The sequence below is a fragment of the Telopea speciosissima genome, chromosome 7, assembly GCF_018873765.1.
Source record: "Telopea speciosissima isolate NSW1024214 ecotype Mountain lineage chromosome 7, Tspe_v1, whole genome shotgun sequence".
NCBI classification, from domain to species: Eukaryota; Viridiplantae; Streptophyta; class Magnoliopsida; order Proteales; family Proteaceae; genus Telopea; species Telopea speciosissima.
The window spans coordinates 39,027,411-39,054,741 of NC_057922.1; the positions used below are offsets into that span (position 1 = coordinate 39,027,411).

A 27,331-nucleotide genomic window follows, 5' to 3' on the forward strand; every position below is an offset into this window, starting at 1 on the left:
CAAATCGATAGATTCCAATCTTTTCTACTTTTTGTTTTTGGTTGCAGCTCCATATCTTCATTGAAACTCTCAAGGAGCGGATGTTTAAACCTTCTTTGTCAACGGCCATCCCTGAAAATTCCAAGTACTATATTATTTGCTTATGAGTTCGTTGTTGGCCTGTCTTTGTCAAAGTCTTTCATTAGCATGTTGTTATTTTGGAAATGATTTCTTATTGCCAATTTTTATTCTGTGTTCACTTGCAGGGTTGCAATAGTGTCTCCATCAGATAGTGTCTATTTCGCGACAAAAAAGATGCAAGAGTTGCAAGTTAGTTCAGTGATTATTGCAATTGGAAACAAACCTCAGGGGATATTTACGTATAAGCCTTTTCTCAACTTGGCTCTCTCTGTGTGTGTGGTTTAGAACACCTGTCATGTGCAAGATGCACATTATATGGTGTCCAATGCCTTGTATTTTTTTTGCATACTTATATAGTTGTTTGTTACTCTGGGCTGCAGTTCGAAAGATGTGCTTATGTGAGTTGTGGCTCAAAATCTTTCCCCCGAGCTGACTCTTGTTGAAAAGGTTCTTACATGTTCTTGTGCTTTACCTAACCTTCATTTTTGTAATTTATCTTTACAAGTGTGCATTCACCCTATTTTCTTTTTCAGTGGTGTGCTTGATAACTTATCTTTAGCAAGCTGTGACTATTTTAAATGCAACCCTACAGAATCAGCATTTGTTATGTTTTAAATGTTTCATTGATTAAGTAGGTCTTTTTTTTCTTATTTATTTGATGTGATGTAGTAGGTTTTATATGGTTATGATAGTCACGAAGAGTAATGTTACCACAGTTCTGGGTCTGGTTTGAAGTGGAAAAAGAAATATCAGACCTTGACGTCTATCCGAACTGTACAGAAGCTGGCTGGTCTGGCCAAATTAATTTTCTAAAAGCTAGGTTTGGTGACTATCACCTTTTATAGATTCAAAATCTTAGTGGCGTTTAGGGACTAGGCTAGTGTTAGTTGTTCAATCTCTTCGCTTTTAGGCACCTCAAAGAGGGAGATAAAGCTTTCACTTGAGCTTTCTTTTCTGTGTGGTTAAGAGATTTAGTTAAATTAGTTAATGATTTGAGGCTCTCAGCTATATTTCAATTGGTATCATAACAATAACTATGAATTTTTTGACAGGTTTAGAGATAAACTAAACAACATGTCTAAAGTAAGGTGAAGAATAGTAATCATTTTCCATATTAAGTATAAAAAATGAAGCTCTCGCAACTTGTTTATCAATCCCTTGATAGTTCTATGCAATTACAATGAACAAGTTTTGGGTTGTAATTTTGAGTGTGTAACAAGGGATAACCTAACAACCAGTCAACCAGAGATTGAAGAAGAGAAGAAACAAAGAGAGAAATAGGGAGAGAAACGATGGAGAGGGAAGGGATGAGAAGAGAACTGGTTCAGCGGTGGAATCAATGAATATTCTATCGCTGGACCTCCGTACTTTATTTATAATGCAGCAACTGTACTCGTAGTAGGAATTGCAGTCAAGGAAACTAAAACAAGAAAGAAAATTACCAAACCATAAATAACTAAAATTCTCTCATGATATGGATATTCCCCCTATCGTGACTACTACCTAACTTCAATACCACCAACAGGAAGAATGGGCCCAATAGGGGTCCCCGACATCTATAAGACTACAACTTAACAGAGAGCAATACCTCAGATAGAGGGAAAGATAGTAAGAACATTAGAGAAATTAAAAACATTAATGAGGGAAAGTAGGCCTTCTAATTGATAACTAATCAATTTCTTAGGGCTACAATGGTTGAAAGGTACCATTTGAATGAAATCAGCATATTTGTTGCTTAAATTGACAGACATGTAATTGAGGGAGGTAAGTGATTGACCTTAAAATCCCAAGGGAAGCTCATAATGATCAAAAACCTCAGAGGTCATGATATTCTTATAGACCTCCTCTGAGGTGTAGTACTAAATTGTTAATAGAGTTAAACTTATTACCGCCAATACTATGAACTCCTAAAGTTTCTAAAGTAGACTTCTGGGATGCAATATGATGTTTTTCTTGTTTAGTGAAAATAGGTTATTTTCTCCTTGAATCTACTCACTTCAATAGGGCTAGACACTATATGGATTCTTCATGCTACACTTGTATTTTGTGACGCTTATTATCTAACTTCACTTAGGAAATACATAGTATCTATGGGCACATGAACCTAGTGCACTTCCTTCCTCTACCTCCTAGAAGGAACTGGACACAATTAGGTTTGCCAAAATCAGAGAATTTGGCCTCCTAAAATTTCACAAGTGGATTGTAAATTTGGGAAACTTCATATAAGCCATCTAAAGTGGTGCTATGGAAACATCCAGATGCACTAACTTATTTCAGTTAGGGATTCTTAATACCATGAATCTGCCAAGTTGTGACACCAATAGTTCCTGAATAAATGGTAAATTTTTTCCACTGAATCAACTGAGGGTGCATAGATGGTAGAAGGTTGTGTTTCTTGTGGGATTTGACTTCTTGGAAGTTTATCTACCTCATGAGCACAAGGTAGGTAAGAAGATAATACTAGGAGGGAGATATGAACCCCAACTAGAAGACTTGTAGATCCTATCCAACTGGTTGACTTATTGATCCTTCCTTTTGCGGTATGTAGTTGTAGGCTGATACAATCCCTTATTAGTTGGATCTAGAAGTTATACAGGGCTTGGATAAAAGTGTTCTTTTAGAAGTAATCTAGTCGACCTACTGGTTACATACTCTTTTCACAGACTTGAGATGTTATGCTTCTCTTTCTAGACTATTTGGCAGTTCGTATTGATTATTCAAATTCTACACAAGCTAGTTAGCTTAATGTGATGTTTGATACTAAATAACGTTCCCATCATATTGGACATTAAAGAATTAACTCCTGATACTATTGATATAAAATAATGTTGTGTTGCTTAATATTCACTATTAGTGAATTAATGTTATACCTGTATGCACTCAAGATGACTCCTCCAACATTAAGCTGTCTGAATGAATGGATGCTTTTCTTACTTTCAGTTTGATAGCATTTCCTTACTTCTGTGATTTTTTTTTGTAGGTAATGACACCCCACCCAGAATGTGCAAAATTGGAGACAACAATCCTTGAAGCATTGTATATAATGCATGAAGGGCATTTTTTACATCTTCCTGTTGTAGATAAAGGCGAGCGTTAATTTCTTAGATTGGGGAGACATGGTTACATAATCCTGGATTGATAATAATTCGTTCGCAGATGGATCCATTGCTGCTTGCGTGGATGTCCTCCAGATAACTCATGCAGCAATTTCTATGTTAAAGTATCATGTTAATGTATACTTTCCTGTTATCTTGAACTTATCTGCTCATATTTAATATCTATCTCTTCAAAGATGGAAACCTTTAAAATTAATGCGAGAAACTTATCTGGTTTAATATCTGTTTTGTTGATTGGAAATGTATTTACATAATTTTTTTTGCAGCTTCCATACTAGCATGTAAAACCTGTGCAATGCATGCGAAGCTAATAATCCAGCACATAGCAACCCAGGGTTAAAAATTCCAAAGAATGATCAAATCAACCTAGATTTATAGTCAAGGCCACATACCCAATCATAGCCAAATGATTGAATAGATTTTTTATGTTTCTCTTGACTTGTATTCAAATAATACCTTGTTTCTCTATTTCCAAATAAGTTAATCACATACATAACATCTGCCATAAAAACGCAACCTCTTGGGCCAAATTGTATTGTCGACTAGATTCCATTTAAAATCTTGGCGTAATTTCGGTTCGGCCTTACTGGCTTCAAATATAACCATCAAAATGGACCAATAGCTATAAAATCTCCTTTTATTTTTTTCCTTTTCAAATGATTGATTAGTGAAGTATATGTATAATGAGTTGTTCCCATGTCTATTCCATCATTCCCTAGATTAAGTTGCATCTTTTAATGTTTCCTAAACTTTCCACATCCATATATTCCAAAATATCAATAATATTTCCACAGCATTCCATGGTTTCCAACACTCTAATTTCCTTTCAATGGGACAGAAATAATGACATGTCTTCACTCTTGTTAAACCTCAAACCAACATACTGTTTTGCTTGATCAGGCTGAAAAATCTAAGACGACATTTAGGTGAATTTGGGCTGGAGTTGAGACCCTCGCATCAATGCAAGCCTAATTCAAACTTGGGTATTGCATAGGGTTTAAGTGCTTAATTTTTTGTTTGGGTATCGCATAGGGCTCAAGGAGCATTTAGCTGATTTTGACGGTCATTCCAGCTTATATTTCATTATAGCTAAGTTCATGGACACACCAAAGTTTACCAGGTTCTATGCTTGCACAATAAGCACTTTAACTTGGGACTAGGTTGAAGGTTGTGTGGTTGGGATGGTTCAATCATTCTACACTGCTTTCAAGGGGGAGGGGGGAGCGGGAAGGAAATGAAGAAAAGAAAATAATAGAAACTATAAAAGTTTTCGTTAGATTAAGCAATACAGAAACACCTTTAATTAACAAGACCAATCATGAACCCTTACTTCATTCCAGAAAGAAACGAACACTGAAGGACCTTCATCGCTACTGGCTTGAAAGGTGAAAGAGCAAGAGCATTATCCACTTCTGGCTGCAAGTTTGCATAATGATAACACTACTCAGTGGGAGTCAGCTTTAGAATTTAAATGCAAGTATGTTTGTATGTTGGAAAAGCTACATACAGTGTTGGAATAAAAAATTTGCAGAATAAAGAATACCTCCTATATAAGTAAACAGTGTTGATTCCTAAACCACCGATGAAGCAAGGGAACAACAGGACCAAGTCGCAGACAGCAGTGAGGAGAAAACACGATACAAAGTTCTCGCCACATTTTCCTGTGTACAAAAACATCACCTGATTTAAAATAAATAGATCCCAAAAAGAGGAAGCACTGGAATTTATCTTTCAAAAGAGGTTCCTGTTCAATTACATCATTGACAATCATTGACAATAGGAAATCCGACCAATAGGTCTTTGAACAAATGCAAAGTCTTACAGTAAATTGGGTGAATGAACTGTGGGAAACAAATGAAGCTTCTTTTTTTTTTATTAGCTCCATGTGCCCAAACAATGGATTGCCAGAATACAGCTGCAAAATTAAATTTAAAGAAAGTATTATGTTTATTTTTCTTCATGACGTCTATTGTAATCAAATTAATGTGTTCATGTATTAGGAATAATTAGTTCTGAAGAAAATATGCCTTCTGTTGACGCAACTCGCATAACCATTCAGGCACAATATTGGTGAATGCTAACAATTCTTCTACCACACTAGATATAACAAATATGGGAACCTATAACAGAGATAAACAGTATGGGTTACTAAAAAGAATGACCCAGTAGCAACCAAAAATATGATCAACTCAAAATTTTAAAAAAAAAAGAAACAACCGTTAAGATATGTATATGGTACTGCAGGGGCATTATAGTCAAATCCTGCAATATTCTGTTCAGTTTTAGTTGGCGTTAGTTTTATCTTTCAGACTTTATCTTGTAGTCTAATTAGTCTTCTATTACGGCAAGGACTGAAGATGAAAAGTCTTCCAGTCCTTGCTGTATTGTAATTGTTTGTTTATATATTGTTGGTGAGAGGACTGCCACAAGTATGGATTGTTGCTCTTCCTTGTGGCAGTCTCTTATCTCCTTTCTTCCACACTTCTTCTTCTTCTACATTGTTAATTCTGTTTTCTATTTCTAATATTATTTAATGGTATCAGAGCTTCTCCAAACTAGTACCTACTGCTACTTCTATGTTTTAAAAGTTCCATTAGGAGTTTTTTCTTTAGATTGTAGCACCCTATGTTTCTGTATATCCTATGAACCCTAGTTAAGGAAAACATGAAAAACTAGGGGTTATCTTCATGGTGTGTTGCTGTTTTCATCTACTTACTGATTACATCTTGTGTGGATCCTGTACAGTATAAATCTAGACTGAATACATCACGATATGGAGTAATTTACTAGCATTTTTCAATCAAGGAGCAGCCCCTTGCTCTGCTGCTGGATTTTTAGAAGCATACCAGGTTTGTTTATAGGTTTGATAAACTTCTTGTTTTTTTTTTCTTGGAACCCTTGCTCTCCAACCCCATTCTCCGACCTTCACCCTTCACATTTTGTACCGCCTCCACCATTCCCTGGCCTTCACCCTTTACCCTTCACCTTCTCTAACGCCTCCATCATTCCCTGATTTACAAACCTCATACCTGCACCTTCTCTATTGCCTACACCACCTAATTTTCAAACTTCAGATATTCACCTTCTCTATTGTCTCTACCACAACCGAAATGGGGCTCAACAATTAGCTAGTATTGTTTTGTCAGATAGTAATGTTGAGAAGGTGTCTTTTGGCAACACCACCCTTGCATCCTCATCTAGAGCTTCTCCATTAGGTTCTGTGTCCTGAGACAGCTATAATCAAATTGTTAAACATCTCCAAATATTGAGTCATCCACTGCTACTTCCTCATCCATACAGTGTTCCTTTTGTTGCAAGCCCAATCATAAAGTTGAGACATGTTGGGCTAGACATGGTAACCAGAATGGGCTCAACAATTAGCTAATACCATTGTGTCAGATAGTAAGGCTGAGAAGGTGTCTTTTAGCAACACCACCCTTGCATCTTCATCTAGAGCAAGGTGGGCCTATTTGATTCTATACTATGATAGAACCTCCACACAAAAACCCAAAGAATCTCTAAAGGACTTTAAAAGACTTTTCCCCCACTACCAGAAGGGCCTACCAAAGCAACCATCAAATTCCCACCCCCTTTTTATTTATTTATTTTTTTTTTTTGGGGGGGGGGGGGGGAGAGGCAGTAGCAAAGTAAAAGGTTCCCAATGCCATGTTCTCCAAATAGCATACAAGTCATTCTTGTCATGGGCAATTCTGCTTCTAATACTCTAAGAAGATTTTTCTAAATTTTGAAGATTTCAGAAGTAGGATCATTATGTTAAAAGTTCCCAATTTCCAATAACAAACTGAGTTAAATTTTATCAACAGAAGAGAAAAGATAAATTATAATGTAAAAACAAAAAAGGTGCTGCCCCAACAACCTATCTTTTGATATATTTGAGCATTTTCTTAACAGAAATCAATAAAAACTGATGGATTATATAGAAACCAAAATTACCAATCCTAATAGAACTAGAAATGTAGATTCCTGCTTAGGCTATGACAACTAAAGAACACTGACAAGAGAGATAGATATTGAATTGGACAATAAATTCACTAAGAAATCCAAATCAGAATAGGAATTTAGCGTCAATATCAGAAATTATGAGAATTGAAAAGTAGGGTCTTCAGGAGTAGCAGTACAACTTGAAAACCAAAAAAACCAATAGCTCTGAAGTTTAGGTCAACAATCTAGGGGTCCTACTCTACCTTCCAAGACATGACCATAAAGAAAAGAACAGAAAAATATAAGACTAAAACAGCAAAGGAAGGGAGTGCCCCGAATGCAACCCCTTGTCTAACTAACAAGTCTACTATATTAGTAGTTGTCTTCGCCTTCCAATTGAATGAGAAGTTCAATTATAAAATTTTCTCTCTGATCTGAAAGGGTGTGACCGAACCTGATCTGGTTTCTGGTTTGAATTTCAAGGTTTTGCAGACAATATTAAACTGTACAATGGAACTTTAATTTGAAAGAAGGTTAATTGATAGAAAAAGGCTACAAAATCTAAAATGTACGGAACAATTCAAACTATTTAGTTTCATATTAAGATTTAAAGAATAGCAGTAGAGAACAAAGCCCAACTTGCAGGCACAAATTTAAAGGGCTACTGACTAGTTAATTTATCAATAGAAATCCACCCAAAAAAACTAAGGGATCCACATTAGTAAATCCATGAAGCCATGTAGAAGAACGTCTAAGATTTATAAATAAAATTCCGTGGCCTCCTTAGGGCAGGGTATATGGCTTCTTATGCTAGTTACATGGGGATTAGACAATCCTAATGTCGTCACCACTTCCCAATGAGTCTCAACTCCTAATTCAAACATAACTTCTGAACTGATCACCTAAGCTACAAAATAAGTAGTATGGAATAGGAAACGAGGCTCTAAAGAGCCCGTGACTAGGCTAACAAGGATCTGCCGCATAAAAAAAAATAAAAAAAATAGATCTTTTCTTAAACTTGAGCAATAAAGTAATAACTCATCAATTTGGTTCAGACTCCGAGCATAAGCACTTTACATTTAGGTTTGCAGATTCAAGAGATTGTGATATCTGCTCCAAAAGCTGCAGCACAATTCCAAGTCGACCAATGAGTACAAGGATAGAACCTCCTTGTGTAACAGAGTCTATGGCGTAGGAGCAGATGAAAGCAAGCTTGTCCATCTCCTCTGAATATTCTTCAATACCAATGAGTGATTGGATGAAATTCTTCCCATCATTATCATCATTCCTGCAACATGTCAAGCATTGAAATTTTAATCTCCAACTGCAGCTATTGAAAAGGGGCAGGGAAAGGAAAAAAGCTAAAGCTGACAGATGATCGGGTTCTAAATGAATTAAATGATATGGAACCAGAAAAACAATGAGAAGCCATTTATAAACAACATTAAAATTAAATAGGGATATACCTTAGGGCTGAGAAACTACTGGCAGTTGGGTGGTTGACCTCAGACTCTATCTGATTCATATGGGCAAGGGAATCCTTACTAACATCAACCTCATCATGCAACAATGAGAAATTAGAAAATAGGATCAGATCATTCCCTTGAAGAGAACTGTTGTCAAAACTCATTGCATGAGCAGATTCGAAGATGGAGCTTGAAAAATAGGTAATGTTTCTTCTTGGACCATCTATTGTCCAGTTACATGTTCCAATTTCCAGGCCAGAACTGAATGCTTTTAAAATCAATGTTCCATTGTAGCAGACTTCTTCGGCAAATCTAACAGACTGTACTTTCTGCATACAATCCTTCACATCTGTTACACTGACACATTATTCATTAATAAATATAACTAAATTCGAAATAAACAGAAAACACTATAGTTTGCAGTTATGAATTGGCATCCTTACCATTAAACTAGAAACCATGTATACTCAGTCTTATTAGAAACCAATTGACCCATTGCAGAACTAGAAAACAGTTTATGGTGAGACGAAGTAGCTAGTCGAATGTAGAGATGTCATCATGGGTATCACTCTTATCTTTTTTTTAAAGCTGATTTATGACCTATTATTTTGTTAAACAGCCACGTGAGTCTAAGACTGATTTCATGATCAAGCTACTTCTAGCCTCTTGAGCAAGTCACCTAAGGCATAGAAGTGCTATTATGGATGTAGACACAGGCTTTGAAATATTCCCCTTGAACAAGAGAAATAATTCTCTTCAGACCTGGACCATTGAACTAGAAGAGCAACTAGTAGTCTTTAACCATTCTCTAGCTCCATTTTTTTCTCACTTTTTTTGTAATTTCCTCACAAACAAAATCATGATACATTTGGAATTTGCTTCTTCCTGTGTCAAATATAGCATCACAAACGAAGTAGATCTGTATGAAATCTCAGTTACAGGACCATTTGCCGAGCTACAATCATGCCTTGATTAACTAGGTTGCGATTCCAAAATCTGCAGTGCCAAGAATCATAGGTGGTCGATGGAGGCACCAGAAGACGACCATAACCTTCAGATCTACCAGAAGCTGGATCCAAAAATGAAGAAGAAAATCCATTTCATTGTCCCGCGGCTCCCGCTACTCATGAACAACCTGAAATTCATTGAATGTTGAAGATCTCAGGACTGGGGTAACTAATCTTCAGGGATAGATATGCTGAGAAGTTTCTGGATTGAGATACTACTTTTCAGAACTATTTTGAGTGGAAAGACGTAGTGGAACAAAGGTTCTGTTCAGGAAACTTAGAAGTAAAAGGGGCAACATTACAATGGCAGGAAAGGTATGAAAAATAAAGGGCTAGGCAAGGAAAATTAAGGTTAGAATTTGGAAGCATATGAAGATGAAAATTAAGGAAGCACTGTCACCTCTAGGACCTCAACTATTACACCACTACAATTTTTGAGTCTAGGAAACAAACAGCAGAGTGCTTTTCAGTTGTGAAAAATAAATAGTTATGAAACTAAATAGAAATAACAGAAAAAATAATGGAAAAACATAATGTACAAAAAATCAGAAATTCAGATATAAGAAATAGAGGAAATCGTTAATTAGAAACAAGGGAACATTAAAGAGAAATAAGGAGAAATCTGATACGGTAAGGTTGCTCCATTGTGACCAAGTGGTTACGGGTTTGAGTCTAGAAACGACCACTCTACGAAAGCAGGGGTAAGGGTCGTAAGGCTGTGTGCACCCTGCAGTGGCAGGAGCCTTGTGCACTGGGTATACCCTTTCATTTAGGAGAAATCTAATATGATAATCCAATGAATCAAAGGCCAGGAAGCTCTAACCAAGTTCTCTCTGTTATCTGATGTATCATATTACATAAGAAAAATAGGCTTCTAAGGTGATATTTAAGAGGTGATAGGACTGATACGAAAAATAATGGAAAAAGGGCAGGGCACAGATAATAATAGAGAATATTAAACACATCCCAATATAGGTATTACTGAAAAACAAAACTGTAGGGCAAAGATTACAGAATACATGCCTACAATAAAGATTTCGGTATCTAACAGACAAGTTTTCTCATAAATTTTCTATGAAAAGCATAGAATGCTACTAATGCAAGAGCACTTCCTTAGACCGGAATGAACCTGTTTGAGAACCCAGTCCAAATTTGGGCCTTTAGTCTAGTAGAATATTTTTGGATTTTATACATTTCTGTTCTTAGAATTCTTTGTAATTTTTAATTATCTTTTTTTTATAAACGTTTTAGTTAAAGTGAAATACGTAAGAATTTAGTTTCCTTATTTCACGTTTCCTTGTTGAATTAGTTTCCTAGCTTTATAGTAGTTTACATTTGTAAGAATCTGTATTTACTTTAAATATGCTTGTAACCCAATGCATTGAACAGATTTGATAATGAACGAAATTGACTTTGAGAATTCTCACGAGTTGTGAATGTGAAGCAATTGGTGGCCGTGTGCCTTCCTCCTCTTTTGCGGCTCTCACTCCTCTCCAGTCTCTCTTTCTTCGTCTATTACTTCTTCTGATTGTTCTTATCTTCCATCTTTCTCTAGTTACTTGGTTTCATTTCCACACTCTCAGGCGACCCCTGTCGTGCGTGTTACTTGCAGTTCACAGAGATTGATTCGAAGTCCCTCAACCCTCAACCTTCCTGAAATTTCATGTGCGTAATCCTTACCTAAGGTGACTTAACCTGGAGAGTTTGGCACACACATCTCACATGTGTAGTAAGATCCAACCTGCTGTTGGGATTTGCAACTGTATCACCGACCTGATTTGATTTTCAGAGCATCAATCCCAATTGCTTGGTGGAAAATTTGACCTATTGCTGGTTACATTCAAGAGGATTAGGAGTTGGGATTCTTCTCTTAAAATTTCAAGATGATTGGGTTCCTATTGAGAGAGTTCTACCACCCGTACACAAGCAAAAACCTCCGCAGGTTCTGGTTTCACAAAGGAAGGAGATTTCTTCTAGTTATTTACTCGTTTTCTTTTGTACTTTTCATATTAGCCTTCATACATTGATTTAATTCATTCAATATCTTTAATATTGTTAGTTTCAGAAGTACCCTCTACCTTTGGAATTAATTCCCAACTTGTCCCCCTTTTTCAATTGCTTTACCCTTAAGGGCCTTACCTGCTTTGGAAATTGAATATTTGACATTACCTTTGCATTTTGATCCCTTCACTAGCTTGGGTGGGGGGCCCTAGCAACCCAAAATAGGGTTTTTCGAACTCGGGATCGCACTAGCTACAAATTCTAGATGTTGGTATCTCACACCCACTTCGTATGCAAACAATACAAAAGAGGTATATTGTATCAATAGTTTAGTCCTTGGGGATGTACCCAAGTTCAACAACACAATCCAATGCTAATCCACTACAACTTGAAACATTTTTATCTGCTAAATGGTACATTGGTGCTCTATTATCATTAGTTTATTGAGGTAACAACCGATACATGAGGCTCGATCAAGAAGAATGAAAAATGCAATCAAGTCAAAGCCACAAAATTTAGGAGGATTCATGCCATTGTATTTACAACTACCTAAGGGAAGAAAATACTCCAATATATCAAAGATATGAAGTGTTAGAAATCTGAACAAAAAAGGAGAGGACAGAAAGATGGCTTGAGTCGAACGAAATCGTTCTGTCCTTAAGACAGTATTTGCACCCTCCTAATCTTGCAAAGGGTTGCAGCAAACCTGCCTCCCAAGATAAATCAGGCGGACTGTTACTGGTTGCAGAGATAGTAACACTGTGAAGCTATCAGAGATTTTTTGATATGTGGACTGAGAGAATTCGTGGCCCATTTATAGGCCCACAAGGCCTGTTCGGATGGGTCACACCCATTGGCTCATATGGCTTTACCTGATAGGTCATGACTATTGGACTGGGTTCCCTTGGCTGTTCGTGTGGGCTGCAACTCTTGGGGTCAATGTTAAACCAAGGGTTGCACTCCCTCTTTGATCAGCCACCGATCCAATGGTCGGATCGATCCTAAGCACCCTTTCATCAGACACCGTCGATCCCGAAAAGATTAAGGCAACATACTACGATGATGTGCATGTGCGAAGTGCAAAGTGTGCCATCAAAGCGCCACATTGCGCCTCACGCACGCGCACGCACATGCAATCACACTCGTACATGCTTGGACGGTTATCGTCCTCGCTCGCAAGTGCACCGTACAATCTCTTCTAACATTACATGTGATAATAATAACTACTAACTACTAACACATATAAACCCAATGAGCTTTCCTTTCATAGCCGATGTGGGACTAAAAGTCCACATTAATATTTTGAAAAATTCCAACAATTTCCCCCAATTTTTTAAAATAATTGAGCCTCAGTCAATAAACTCTCTATACTTCTAAATTATACTTACATAAAGGTGTCTTTCGACTTGAACCTTTATGTTGTCAAAATACATTAGTACTTGTCAAAAACGAAGTAGCCGTAGTCTTGAACTTAGAATTTTATAGCGACAAATCTAATATACTAGACATATGACTTACTTGAACATAGTTTCAATAACACCCGCACATTTATGGCTTTGTGCTTTCATCTTAGGTTTTCATAAGTGCCTTAGAGACAAGCTTTGAATCTCGTAGAAGCGATCCCACTTCCTGCACTTATATAGGTGAATCTAATAAAATGCAATTGTATGACTTGCATTTCCTATAAGGCATAGACTCATTGAAGGATTGATCCTACCCTCTGTCGGTTTCTCCATATAAACATGCACTACCTTGAGATGTCAAGAAATCTTATCTCTACTAGTTTAGTGCATAATCGGTTATTACTACAAATGTTTTTCCATTGAACTAGTTGACTAGATGTTGGTCTAGTGTCTAGTTGGTTTCCACTTGCAGGTTACCTCTCATTTAAAAGCTTTAAACCCATCTCCCTAGAAGTCTTCCATACCATATCCCTACCCAGGCCTTTTGTAAAGGGATCAGCCAAATTTTCCTTTAACTTTACATAACTAATAGTCACAACTTCTTTGATGAGTTGTTCTCTTACATAGCTATGTCTTAAACTGATATGCTTTAACTTTCCATTGTAGACTTTATTATAAGCCATTGATAATGTTGCTTCATTATCACAAGATATTGATATAGCAGGCATTGGCTTAGGCCACAGAGGAATCTCTGTTAAGAGGTCCCTAAGCCATTCTGCTTCCTTTACTGCCATTGCTAAAACGATAAATTCAGACTCCATAGTGGAGTGTGAAACTACAGTCTGTTTCTTGAATCCCCAAGAAATTGATCCTGCACCCAAGGTAAATATCCAACCACTTGTGGACTTTGATTCGTCGGATCCTGTGATCCAATTAGCATCTGTGTATCCTTCTAGTACTGCGGGAAAATCCTTATAACTTAAGGCATAATTCATTGTGCCCTTTAAGTACTTAAGTACTATACAAACTGCATTCCAATGAATTTATCCAGGGTTATGAGTAAACCTACTCAAAACACCAATTGCAAAAGCTATATCAGGACGAGTGCACTGCATGGCATATATTAAGCTGCCAATGATACTAGCTTATTCCAATTGAGATATACAATTCCCTTCATTAGAAGTTAATCTAATAGAATGATCATATGGGGTAGCAACTGGTTTACAGTCGTCATGATTGAATTTCTTTAATATATTCTTTATGTAATGAGACTGTGTTAAAGAAATACAATCAGAGGATCTAATAATTTTGATTCTCAAAATTATATTTGCTTCACCCATATCTTTCATATCAAAACACGAAGATAGGAAAGCCTTTGTCTCCAAAACAGTGCTTGTATTAGTACCAACGATTAACATATCATCAACATATAAACATATTATAACACCATGTCCATTCTTGAATTTAGAATAAACACATTTATCAGATTCATTTATTCTAAATCCATTTGCTATAATCTTTTGATCAAATTTATCATGCCATTGCTTAGGAGCTTGTTTTAGACCATATAAAGATTTGACTAGTTTACAAACCTTACTTTTCTGGCCTTTCAAAACAAACCCTTCAGGTTGTTCCATGTAAACTTCTTCTTCTAAATCTTCATTTAGAAAAGCAGTTTTAACATCCATTTGGTGTATAACAAGTTTATTAATCGATGCTAAAGTAATTAACAATCTAATTGTACTAATTCTAGCAACAGGAGCATATGTATCGAAATAATCAATACCTTCTTTTTGCTTAAAGCCCTTGGCTACAAGCCTAGCTTTAAACTTATCAATGGTTCCATCAGCTTTAAGCTTTCGCTTAAAAATTCACTTACAACCAATAGGTTTAAATCCAGGAGGTAAATCTGTTAAAACCCATGAGAGAATCCATTTCATCATTTATAGCTTCTTGCCAAAAAGCAGAATCTTGAGAATTCATGGCTTCTCAAAAAGTCAATGGATCATGTTCAACATTATACACACAAGAATATGTAACTTCATTTCTGTTTCCTTCTACCAAGAATTGATAGAAATCTTGACCAAAAGATTTTTCCACTCTAACTCTTTTATTTCTTCTAACAACACTCTCATTATTCTCAGAATTTGATTGAACAATATCTTGATCCTCTTTGTTTGTATTTTCATTCTTCCGTTTCCTAGAAAATGAATCCTCAAAGAACTCAGCATCTCTAGATTCCAAAATTATATTTTGGCTAACGGTCTCTGTAGATTCCATCGTTAGAAATTTATAGGCCTTGCTATGTTGGGCATAGCCAATGAAAATACATTCAATTGCCTTTTCACCTAATTTAGGTCTTTTAGGATCAGTTAATCTTACCAATGCTCTACATCCCCATACTTTGAAATATCCAAGAGAAGGTTTTCTCTTCATCCAATATTCATAAGGAGTGATATTAGTCTTTTTATGGGGTATACGGTTAAGTATATGACAAGCAGTCATTAATACTTTCCCCCATAAATTCTTTGGTAAGTCAGAAGTAAGTAAAAGTGTATTCATCATTTCTGTTAGAGTCCTATTTTTTCTTTCTGCTACTCCATTCTGTTGAGGACTATAGGGTGTCGTTGTTTGATGGATAATTCCATAAACTTCACAAAAATCATTAGTGGAGAAGTATTCCCTTCCCCTATCAGTTCGTAAGATTTTAATCTTACGATCCAATTGGTTTTTCACTTCGACTTTGTAGATTTTGAATTTCTCCAAAGCCTCATCTTTAGTCCTTAACAGATATACATATGTGTATTTTGAATAGTCATCTATAAATGTGATGAAATATCTTTTACCACCTCTAGTTAGAATACCTTCTAACTCATACAAATCAGAATGTACTAATTCTAAGAGTTGTGTATTCCTTTCTACTTTCTTAAAAGATTTTCTAGCAATTTTAAACTTGATGCATACAAAACATTTGTCATGATTAGAAGATGTGTATTCTAGTAATAAACCTAATTTAACCATATTTCTCATGCACTTATAATTAACATGCCCAAGTCTAGAATGCCATGTATCAAAAGTAGAAACAATATACGCAGAAGATGAATTTTCATTAATCATATTAAATTTATACATCCCGTTCGATGCATATCCTTTCCCAACATAAACTCCCCCTTTGGACACTATGATGTTCCCTGACTCAAACAGGATTTTAAATCCATGTTTGTCAAGTAAGCTTACAGACATTAAGTTCTTCCTAATATCAGGAACATGAAGTACATCATTCAAAGTAAGCTTTTTCCCGGATGTGAGATTCAGAACCACTGTGCCTTTACCTATGACCTTAGCAGTTGAAGAATTTCCCATAAAGAGATCTTGTCCATCTGCTATAGGTTCATAAACTTTGAACAAATTTTTGTTCTTAGCAACATGTTTGGTTGCACCGGAATCGATCCAACATTCCTCATCATCACCCACTGTATATACCTCAGATATCATAGCAGCCCAGTCATCATTGTCAACCATGTTGGCTTGGTCCTTTTGTTGCTTCTCCTTGATATAAACTCTGCACTGTTTCTTGAAATGACCGACTTTTTCGCATTTTCAGCAAGCCGCTTTGGGGTTAATAAATGTACCCTTCTTCTTCTCAGAAACAGTGCCTTTCCCATCATACTTTCTCTTCTTGCCTTAGAAGATGCATTTTCTATGACATGAGCCTTTGGAGATTTTTCCTCCAATTCAAGTTTATCCAGTTTGCGAGAATTCTCTTCAACTTGGATATACTTAATCAACTCTTGCATAGTCATTGCATCCTTCTTCTGTTTCAACTCTTTCCGACAATCTTTCCAAGCAAAAGGTAACTTTGAAATAATAGATGACACTTGGAAAGATTCGTCAAGAGAATGGCCCTCAGAGATGATTTGATTCATGAGACCTTGCAACTCATAGGTTTGTGAAATAATAGACTTATCTCCTACCATCCTGTAATCAAACAACTTACTTATAAGAAACTTCTTGTTGCCAGCATCCTCAATTTTGTAAAACATTTGTCGAGATCCTCCCATAGTTCTCTCTACGTGCTGTCTGCAAATTTGGGCTCATACACATCATAAAGTGTGTTTGATAACCCATTGAGGATGTAGCCCTTGCACATGAAGTCATCTTGCTCCCACTTCTGGCGCTGTTGTTTCTGCACCGGTGTCTCTCCACTTGAAGCTTCTGCAGTGGTGTCTGTCGGTGTCGGTGCTACTGGCTTCTTTTCGTTCAAGACATGAGCAAGTTTCAAAGCAGTGAGGAAGAAATACATCTTCCCTTTCCAACGTTTGAAAAATGACCCATCAAACTTCTCAAGTTTGCTTATCTCGTTCCCAGGTATCTTCATGATTGCAGTCTCCTCCATTGAACAATTACTGTCTTAAGATTGTTAGAACTCTGAACAAAAAAGGAGAGGACAGAAAGATGGCCTGAGTCGAACGAAATCATTCTGTCCTTAAGACAGTATTTGCACCCTCCAAATCCTGCAAAGGGTTGCAGCAAACCTGCCTCCCAAAATAAATCAGGCGGACTGTTACTGGTTGCAGAGACAGTAACACTGTGAAGCTATCAATTTCAAACATTTTCAATTTATTGTAACCATTTTAGTCCATCGAAGCACAAAAAATGTAGAACCATGACATGATACTAGATTTAGTATACCGAAACATGGATGAGGCATAAATAATCAAACTGAAGAAACAAATATTTCTAAGAATAGTTCAATTGTTCCATGAATTAACATGTATAGAGAATTTACTTATACAAGGGTTGCCAGCTAACAAAATCTGCCCCATCTTCTCCCATAATAATCTCCCTCAATTCATATGGAAGCGTTTCAAGCTCCTCCCATTTCAACCAATGAGGGAACCTGTCCTCCTTAGGCCCATAAAATTCATATGCATTGAAACAAGATCTTCCATCATAAGTTGTCCAATCCTTACAGCCACCTCAGTTGCATAAATCTGACAAGTCATCCAAAATCAACAAAGTTAATACACATTAAATCAAGAAGTTAATAACAAATTTGGTTTTTATAGCTTTCATTTACCTTAGCTGAGAGATTCTTATTTCGAGTAAGAAATGGCAGCCCAAGGATAACCATTGGACTGGAGATTAATATAACATCAATGAATGAAATATTCAGTAAGTACATTGTATTAACAGTCTTATACCAAGGCACTGCTTTAATCAGATCATCTGCTTCGAGGGCTTCATTGACTCTACGCCTTTTCTGATCTCTCGAATCAGAAACTGAATTCTGTATTGATGAATTTGGGAACTGGATGTTTGGGGGTTGATAAGAATAAGTGGGAACAAGAGAAAAGATTCCCAAGGCTGAAAGGTCAATTGGGCAATCAATTAAAATCTGAAACCCACACATATTGATCAACTGACATGGCGGAGAATGGAAGCCCTTCCCTTTGCTCAAACATATCTGCAGAAGATTAAGTAAAAGTAAATGGTGAAACAAGTCAACGCACATTCATAGAAATGAGAGAGAGGAGAGGGGGTGGAAAGAGACTTACAAACTTCATCGGGACAAGAAGACACAAAATCAGTGCTGTTGCACTAGCACTTCCACGAGGACCCTACAATAATTCAAAAACTGATGAGGACATCACTTAGGGATTTAGGACATATCAAAGGAGATGCAGATGTACACAGCCACACATCACTTCATTGTGTCTAGATGTCCCTTATTAACTTGTGTGAATGCATATTTCTGTTTATTTATGTGTAGTTTATTTTATTTTATTTGCTGTCAAAACTATTATCTACTAATGTTGTAATGCTAAGTGGGGTAGTAATTAGGAAGTTATTACTGGTAAAGTAGTTATTAGGGAGTAATTTCTACAAAAGTAGTTATTAGGGAGTTATTTCTCTTTTCTAATTTTGGTTTTTAAAAGACTGTATTCTGGGATGGAAGACAATGAAAATATGTTGGCCCTTGTGTGATCTCCTCCCATTCTCTGCAGCATGAGTGATTCCCTGCAAACCTTGGAGTGAATCCAAGTTGGTGTGGAGCCAAGCCCCCTTTCTATAGGTCCAATATTTTATAGGTTTATATCTGATCATCTGGTCTAAAATCCTTTAGGAGATCAGATTTTGGACCAGATGATTACTCCTCGGCAGGGTAACATGTCTGTTGCTGATTATATGAATAAGTTTGATGATAATGCTCCATTGTGATGTGAATGAAGATCCCAAAGTGACTCTTTCTCAATTTCAAACTGGTCTTAACCCTGAGATTAGAAAAGAAATGATTCCACAAACAGTGGATTCAGTTGAAACGGCCTACCAATCAGCATTGGAATTAGAACAGTACGTTAGGCAACCATTAACGAGGATATATGCGTCCCAATCAGTAGAGTTATTCTCAAGAAAATTCTCTAATGGTGAACGGGCATCTAAATCTGTCCCTGCTTCATTTAGAGGAAGCAGTTCTTCCCAATTCACACCTACAGATGCAAAAAGCAAAGGATCTTCTATGGAAAGTTCTAAGGGCAGCAAAGATATGTGCTATCGCTGCAATGGCACTGGGTATTATGCCTATGAATGCCCAATCGGTAACCTTTATACTAGAGTCGAGGAAAGTGCAGAAGAGTCCGAACATGTTGAGGTTGGGTGCTAGAACTCTCCCAATAAGAACCCAATCGTCTTGAAATTTTAAGAGAAGAATCCCAACTCCTAATCCTCTTGAATGTAACCAGCAATACGTCAAATCTTCCACCAAGCAATTGGGATTGATGCTCTGAAAATTAGATCAGGTCGCTGATACAGTTGCAAATCCCAACAGCAGGTTGGATCTTACTACACATGTGAGATGTGTGTGTCAAACTCTCCAGGTTAAGTCACCTCAGGTAAGGATTACGAACATGAAATTTCAGGATGGTTGAGGGTTGACGGAGTTCGAACCAATCTCTGTAAACTGCAATTAACACCCACGACAGGGGTCGCTTGAGAGTGTGGAAAAGAAACCAAGTAACTAGAGAAAGATGGAAGATAAGAACGATCAGAAAAAGTAATAAAAGAAGAAAGCAAGAGGGGAGAGGAGTGAGAACCGCAGAAGAAGAGGAAGGCACACGGCCACCAATTGCTTCACATTCACAACTCGTGAGAATTCTCAAAGTCAATTTCATTCATTATCAAATCTGTTCAATGCATTGGGTTACAAGCATATTTAAAGTAAATACAGATTCTTACAACTGTAAACTACTATAAAACTAGGAAACTAATTCAACAAGGAAACGTGAAATAAAGAAACTAAATCCTTACGTATTTCACTTTAACTAAAGCGTTTATTAAAAAAAGATAATTAAAAATTACAAAGAATTCCAAGAACAAGAATGTATAAAATCCTAAAATATTCTACTAGACTAAAGGCCTAAATTTGGACTGGGTTCTTGGTCTGGGTTCTCAAACAAGTTCATTCCGGTCTAAGGAAGTGCTCCTGCATCAGTAGCATTCTATGCTTTTCATAGAAAATTTATGAAAAAACTTGTCTGTTAGAAACATAAATCTTTATTGTAGACATGTTTTCCGTAATCTTTGCCCTACAGTTTTGTTTTCAGTAATACCTATATTGGGATGTGTTTAATATTCTCTATTACTATCTGTGCCCTGCCCTTTTTCCATTATTTTTCGTATCAATCCAAATGTCCCTTAAATATCACTTTAGAAGCCTATTTTTCTTATGTAATATGATAGATCAGATACCAGAGAGACCTTGGGTAGAGCTTCCTGGCCTTTGATTCATTGGATTATCATATCAGATTTCTCCTTAATGAAAGGGTGTACCTAGTGCACAAGGCTCCCGCCACTGCAGGGTGTACACAGCCTTACAGCCCTTACCCCTGCTTTCATAGAGAGGCTGTTTCCATATTCGAACCTGTAACCACTTGGTCACAATGGAGCAACCTTACCATATCAGATTTCTTCTTATTTCTCTTTAATGTTCCCTTGTTTCTGATTATCGACTTCCTCTATTTCTTATATCTGAATTTCTGATTTTCCTTATATTATGTTATTCCATTTCTGTTTAGTTTCATAACTGTTTATTTTTCCACATGCCTGTTCTGTTCTCCTGGAATCCTACCTGCAAATCCTGTTATCCTAATCTCAAAAATAGGCTTGGGGTTATTGATCTGCATTACTTATGTAAACAGTTCACCATTTTTGTTGTCGTAATGGTCGTAAAAACGATCAGGGGTTTCTCTTCTCATTATCAGGATAATTAACCCTTTCTGGTGGGGATGCATAAGAAGTGTTGTGCCTCTCTTTGTCAAGATTCAGGTGAGAAGTTGTTGGTCCTATGTGAAAAATATTTGACTACATGATTATTAATTTGTGGTCTTGTTAGTTTCTTCGCTATTTCTGCATTTGTAATCAAAGATGGGGCTATATGATTTCTCTGAATGGCTACTCGACACCCCTAGCATTGTGATCCTTGCTTCCTTGTGATTCCCATTTCATCTCTGAACAATTGATATCCATTTATAGATATACTAGTAAATGTGCACGTGCAAATGCACGTGGGTTTGCATGTGTGGACTTTTGTTATGTGGCACAGAGAGAGAGAGAGAGAGAGAGAGAGCTTTTCATGCAGTTTGATGAGCATTTGGGAAACTGATATGAAGGTTAATAGTACTAATAAGGTTAATTTATTATTTTTGTGGCATAAAACTGATGAGAATCGGCTTGTGGTGATTCGTAAATGCACAAACCAAAGGTACAAAATCCATTCTTATTTGTGGTATATAAATATTAGAGTTATAATTATTTCCTTAAAACCCTTGCTCTCTCTCTCTCTCTCTCTATACAAGGCTTTTGGTTTATTCATTTTCCTAATGAGTGTGTTTTACTTATTAAGGTTGTAAAGGAAGTTGAGTTTTTTTTTTTTTCAGTAACTCCAAAAATCGTGGAAGAGGAGGGTTTAAAAGAAATGAATGAATTACTTTGAGCACACTACATATAGATTAAGCATCCTTACTACTTTCGAAACAGAAGGGAAAAAATATTTACAGGATGTCTAAACAAAATTACATGAGAGGCAAATTTTATGAACAATAGAACTTCCTGTACTCAGAGATCAAATATTGAAAATACAAGACAAATTGCTCTATCGGAACCTTCTTGAATTCCTCTAGTACATGTGCACGTGTGGGCATTTATTAGGTGAGAGAGAGAGAGAGAGACAGAGAGAGAGAGACTCATGCACTTGGATCCACATTTGTGGAAGTATATGTAGCATGAAAGTGGTGATTCGTAAATGCACAAACCAAAGGTCCTGCATGTGCAAATGCATTATGGGAAGAACTTGGGGTGTGTGTGTAGGGGGATCATCTACTATCATATGAAGCTTCAATCTGCTTCTAAAATAATAGATTAAAGTCCAGCTGAAAGATCTATTGGACTCGGCAAATCAAAAGTGAAATCTCTTGATAAAAGTGATGAACTCATGGACAAAAATTAATACGAATAACTAAACATCCATTGCATCAATCAGAACGCAAAAGAAAACCATTATCTGTTGTGGTAACAAGAAGAAGATTTCCTTGTTGAACCTCAAGCGAAGCAGAGTCTTAAGTAATCAAAGCGATAATCCATGGATCTGAATTAAATATGAGGTCATTTACAAGCAGATAATGATAATCAAATTAACACAACACCTTCCAAGAGTCCACCCTCAGCATCTGTGCTTGTGAGAATGTTGACATTGTCCACATCCCAAAACTACAAGTTTTCTTTTAAGTTTCTGTATTATTCATTACCAAAAAAAAAAAAATTCTGTATTACCGACTCTAGTCACAATTTCAAGCTATTTATCCATTTTCGTATTCTCTTGAAAACTTAAGGTGTTGTAAAATAAGAGAGAACATGGATGGACGGGAAAGTAACAAAAGATCAAACTTTTAACTTTTAACTTTTAACTTTTACATGAAGAATTGGATATTCTATCAAAGACAATTTAATTTTATCTAAACTTGAAGTGTCATGTTTGGGTGTTTCTATTTAGTATCATCAGAAAAAAAAAAATGGAATATTGTCCCAAATCATCAATAGCTGATGCTTGAAACTATCAAAGCGTATATTCTTTCTTTCTTTATATAAACAATGGAGAACTTCAAGATCAGAATTCTTAACCTGCATATCTTAACCATCCAGGTAGATTACCTGAGATAGATTCACTATGGGCAAATCCAGTCTTTAGATCTGTTTACATAAACAAGGTTACACTTGTTCAAACTCAGTACTCAAGAAATTTGTCCTATTAACATAGAGGATAAGTTCAAGAAGTGTACTCTTATTGTTTCCACTGACTTGATGCCAAAAGTAATTAATTATGATAGAAAATCAAAGAATAGCTCATTTTCCACTTGCATCAAAGAGCAATTTACACAAAAAATCAAATAATAATACATTGAAAGAATTAAATAAGAATTTGACATTATACAATATATTTTAGGAAACTTTTCCAAAATGCAGAGAGTGGTTCAGATAACTGCTATTCAAGCACAAGTAGCTTTGTTTATTAGAAAAGCTTGATCTTGTGAGCGCCCCAGAAAATCCACCATACCCTTTTAACTATCTTCGCGAAGCAGATGTTAACTCCATACTTGAGAAGTTCATGTTCTTGGATGAAAGGTTGGGCAGCATATTCTTCAATTGGCATCCACTAAAATTGAAAGAAGAGAGCATCGTTATCAGTTAGTGAAAGCCTTCTAGGCTAATATAATATTGCTTCTAGAAAATTGTCAAAGAGGAATTACCTGGGCTGCTTCAATCTGCTCCAACTCTAGTATCTGGAGTTCAAAGGAGCGGGGACACAAAATACAAAAGAAGAATAAATCTGGCTTCTCAAAAAATGATTTTTGGCTTTCGCTGCAAGTTAAATATAATAAAACAATCAAGATACACATTCAGCTGCTCCAACATGCCACACACTGGGAAAAAAGTATGTAAGAATCAAATTTTCAGTTCAACTCAATTAGAGTTTATTTCAACTACTTGGCCACACAAAATCTATTGTGCCATTTCATTCTAACCTAAAGTGCCCCCTCTTGCAGAATGTCAAAATGTTAGAATTCCATGATTTTAGTCTGGGATTTGAAAATATAAAGATTGGATATAGTTGAGTTCCAATGTAGGACTACGAGAAGGGAATATATAATCTAATGTAAAACTAACCAAAATATTCATGGAATAATATGAGATTAACCTGAATGCTAACACTTCAACAAATTCTGTGTCAATCTGCCACATCAAGAAACAAAAATACTTAAAACATCATCTATATTGGACTGAAATTTGGATTGAATATCGAATGAAAGTAAGGTTGCAGGTTCACTTCGGACAAAAATTTGAACATTTGTCACTTACTCCAGTCTCTTCTTTGACTTCCCATACTGCATTGCATCCACACAAATATTCTCACCCTATGCCATCAAAGTTCAGAAAATGGAAGGAAACCAAGCAGGTTGAGTCTTCAAGGCTCTTACAAAGGACATCTTCTAGTTCAATGTTGTATCTGACCATGGAGCTCTAATATTGCTCTACCAGTATGGACAGTCTTCCTTCAGTTTGACTCCTACTACCAACATACATAGGTTGTAACACTAAAAAGGGATCACATTTTCCATCAACTTTTTTCCTTTGCATCCTTCAAACTTCTCCTGAAGTGGAATTCATTTCTTTAAAAAGAAGGAAAATTCAGAAGATGAACTAAACAAAATCTAATTGAACTGGATAAATAAACTCACACTTCTGATATGCCTCTCCTTAGGAGAGAATTCAACGTGATTCATGGCTTTCATGATCCCGGCATCAACGTCCTTCAATAAGAAAAATCATCTCTAAAATTGTATTAAGAATAAGAACCACTAATAGTCAAAATGAAGACCAATCAAACAAAAAACAACTAACTTTATTTGAAGGGAGAGAGGGAGAGAGGGAATGTGGTCCTTTAGCAAATCAAGTTTAAAAAAAAAACGAATGCAAAAAATAGTTGTATTTGGATAGAAGGAAGCCAAAGAAGATTTATAATTTACCTTTTGCATGTTAAAATGATTTTGAAGTAAGTGACATTAAACTTTCATCTTGTAAGAGGCCCATTTTATTGCCCTATCTTGCAGCCACCAACTATCTCTACACATGGCATGTCCAATTTTAGGTTTCTTGTTCTTCTTTGCCAATAAAAGAAGGTAACATACCTACAAGATCGTGAATTGAATCAATCTTAAGAGAGATAAATCTAAGTGTGAATATATGAATCCTCCTTTGTCTCGATAGAGGGGATGGTCAAGACTCTTAAGAGTTAATGAAAAAAAGATGGAACTATTGAGAGATATCCGTTTGGAGAAAGAGAGAGTTACCATATTATGAGAGTTGCAGGATGACAGGCATACCTGGTTCCAATTAGGGTTGATACACCAAAGTCCGGCTTAACATGAACCGTGGCTATGACAACTATAGAGACCATTAGGATTCGATGAATGGGGCTAAGGGCTCCCATGCTACGGCTTCTTCTGGCCTTAATGAACCTCCAATAACATTAACAGAGCTGGCTTGTTCTGCACCAATGTAAGTTGAATATTTGATCAACATGTGTGCATTTTATAAATGGGAACATGAATAAGCATACACAATTGATAGAAAGCATTGATTACATGCCCATTGGATGACATAGAAAGATATAATACTCGCAAACTATGTCCAGTTAAGATTGCAACTTTTCATATCAAAATTCAGTTCAACACAACAAAATCATGGAAAAAGAAGTATATTTACAAAATAGAACAATATGATAAAATTCCAGGTTTCAACATTTTCTTATTTCACACCATTAGGTTTTTCTGAAACATAATTCACTGTTGCATTGCCAAGTATCATTATCCTTATACCTTGCCCATTGATGGATACTTCCACACCATAATCTGATTCTGAGAGTACCCATGAGTACTACCAAGCTCATTCACATTCTTACTCCATGCTAGATTGCAGACATGCAAGTGATAGTCAATAAATTAGTAAATAGTCTATCCAATTGTTGTAGAAGAATATATTGATGACTGCATATATAAATCAGATAAAACCCGGCTGTCTGTGTCCACACTGTTTAGCTGTTTCCCATTTGTGGGTTCCAAAAGCAAATACTCCGATCATCAATTCCACCTCCAGATGCAAGAAGGCTGCTCTGGTGTGGTGACCAATTAATGGCCTTGACAGCAGTGTTGTGCTCTGTTAGTTTTAAGATTGGCTGTTGAGAATGCTGGTTCCAAAACAAGAGCTGAAGAAAGAATATGTGTAGAAGTTGTGTATAATTTGGATGCTTTAATCTTGAATGACAGAAACTTACCAGAACTTCACCAGATTTGTTCCTATTGGTATGTAAGAGCCCTCACGGGTCAATTGAACTGAACACACGCTGTCATTAGGTCCTAGATCACATAAATCACATAATTTTGTCACTTAGGGACATTTGAAAAGAAAAAATGTAAGATCAAATACCCATACAAAAAGATGATTAACTATTGACCTAGAAAACATCATTAATTGAAGAAAGCATGCAGATTTTAGTGGTTGGGGAAGTTCTTATTGTGGGGTTTAATAAATTTTTTTTCTCAAAAAATCAACTGTCCCCAGTTGAGTGTAAAACAGAGTCAGAAAATTGGTGGAGTCCTACTAACCTTACTCTTACTAAATCCCACTCCATTAGAACCTGCAATCCATTAGAAGACAATTTTAAATCCCAATCCATTCTCATCAATAATATCATATTATTAAATAGAATAAAATAAATTTACAAATAATAAAGAAGAAGAGAACTGAGGCTCAATTTGAAATTGGAGGAGAAGAGTATAGAATAGGACTGCAGAGGAGTGAGGAGGATGAGATGATCAGTTGGATAATGGATACCAACCTGGTTATGACCGGAATCAAACCAGAGCTGTACGGTCTCCGGGAACAAAGTGGTGCCTTTGAGAATCTCCCAAATCGAAGCTCCCATCTCTGCAAACGAACACAAGGCAACGATTGCATTTGCAGACAGCACAAACCTGCAATGGAATAGGGGATTGGGTTTTTATATTTTGATTCGATTTGCATTCCTATCTTCATTCTAATTTCTATAGATGATTCTGATTCAATCGCTTTGTTTGGGTTTATCTAACACGTAAAAGGTAAAAAGAAAAGAAGGAAACAAAATTTTGAAATAGAACTCGAGTATTTTGAGAGAAAGGGGGGAG

At 36.3% G+C, this 27,331-nt stretch overlaps 1 pseudogene; it reads right to left on the reverse strand.

Moving 5' to 3' along the window:
• Positions 1-4,562: 4,562 nt before the first annotated feature.
• On the reverse strand, positions 4,563-26,844 carry LOC122668537 (annotated as a pseudogene).
• Between the last annotated feature and the right edge of the window lie 487 nt (positions 26,845-27,331).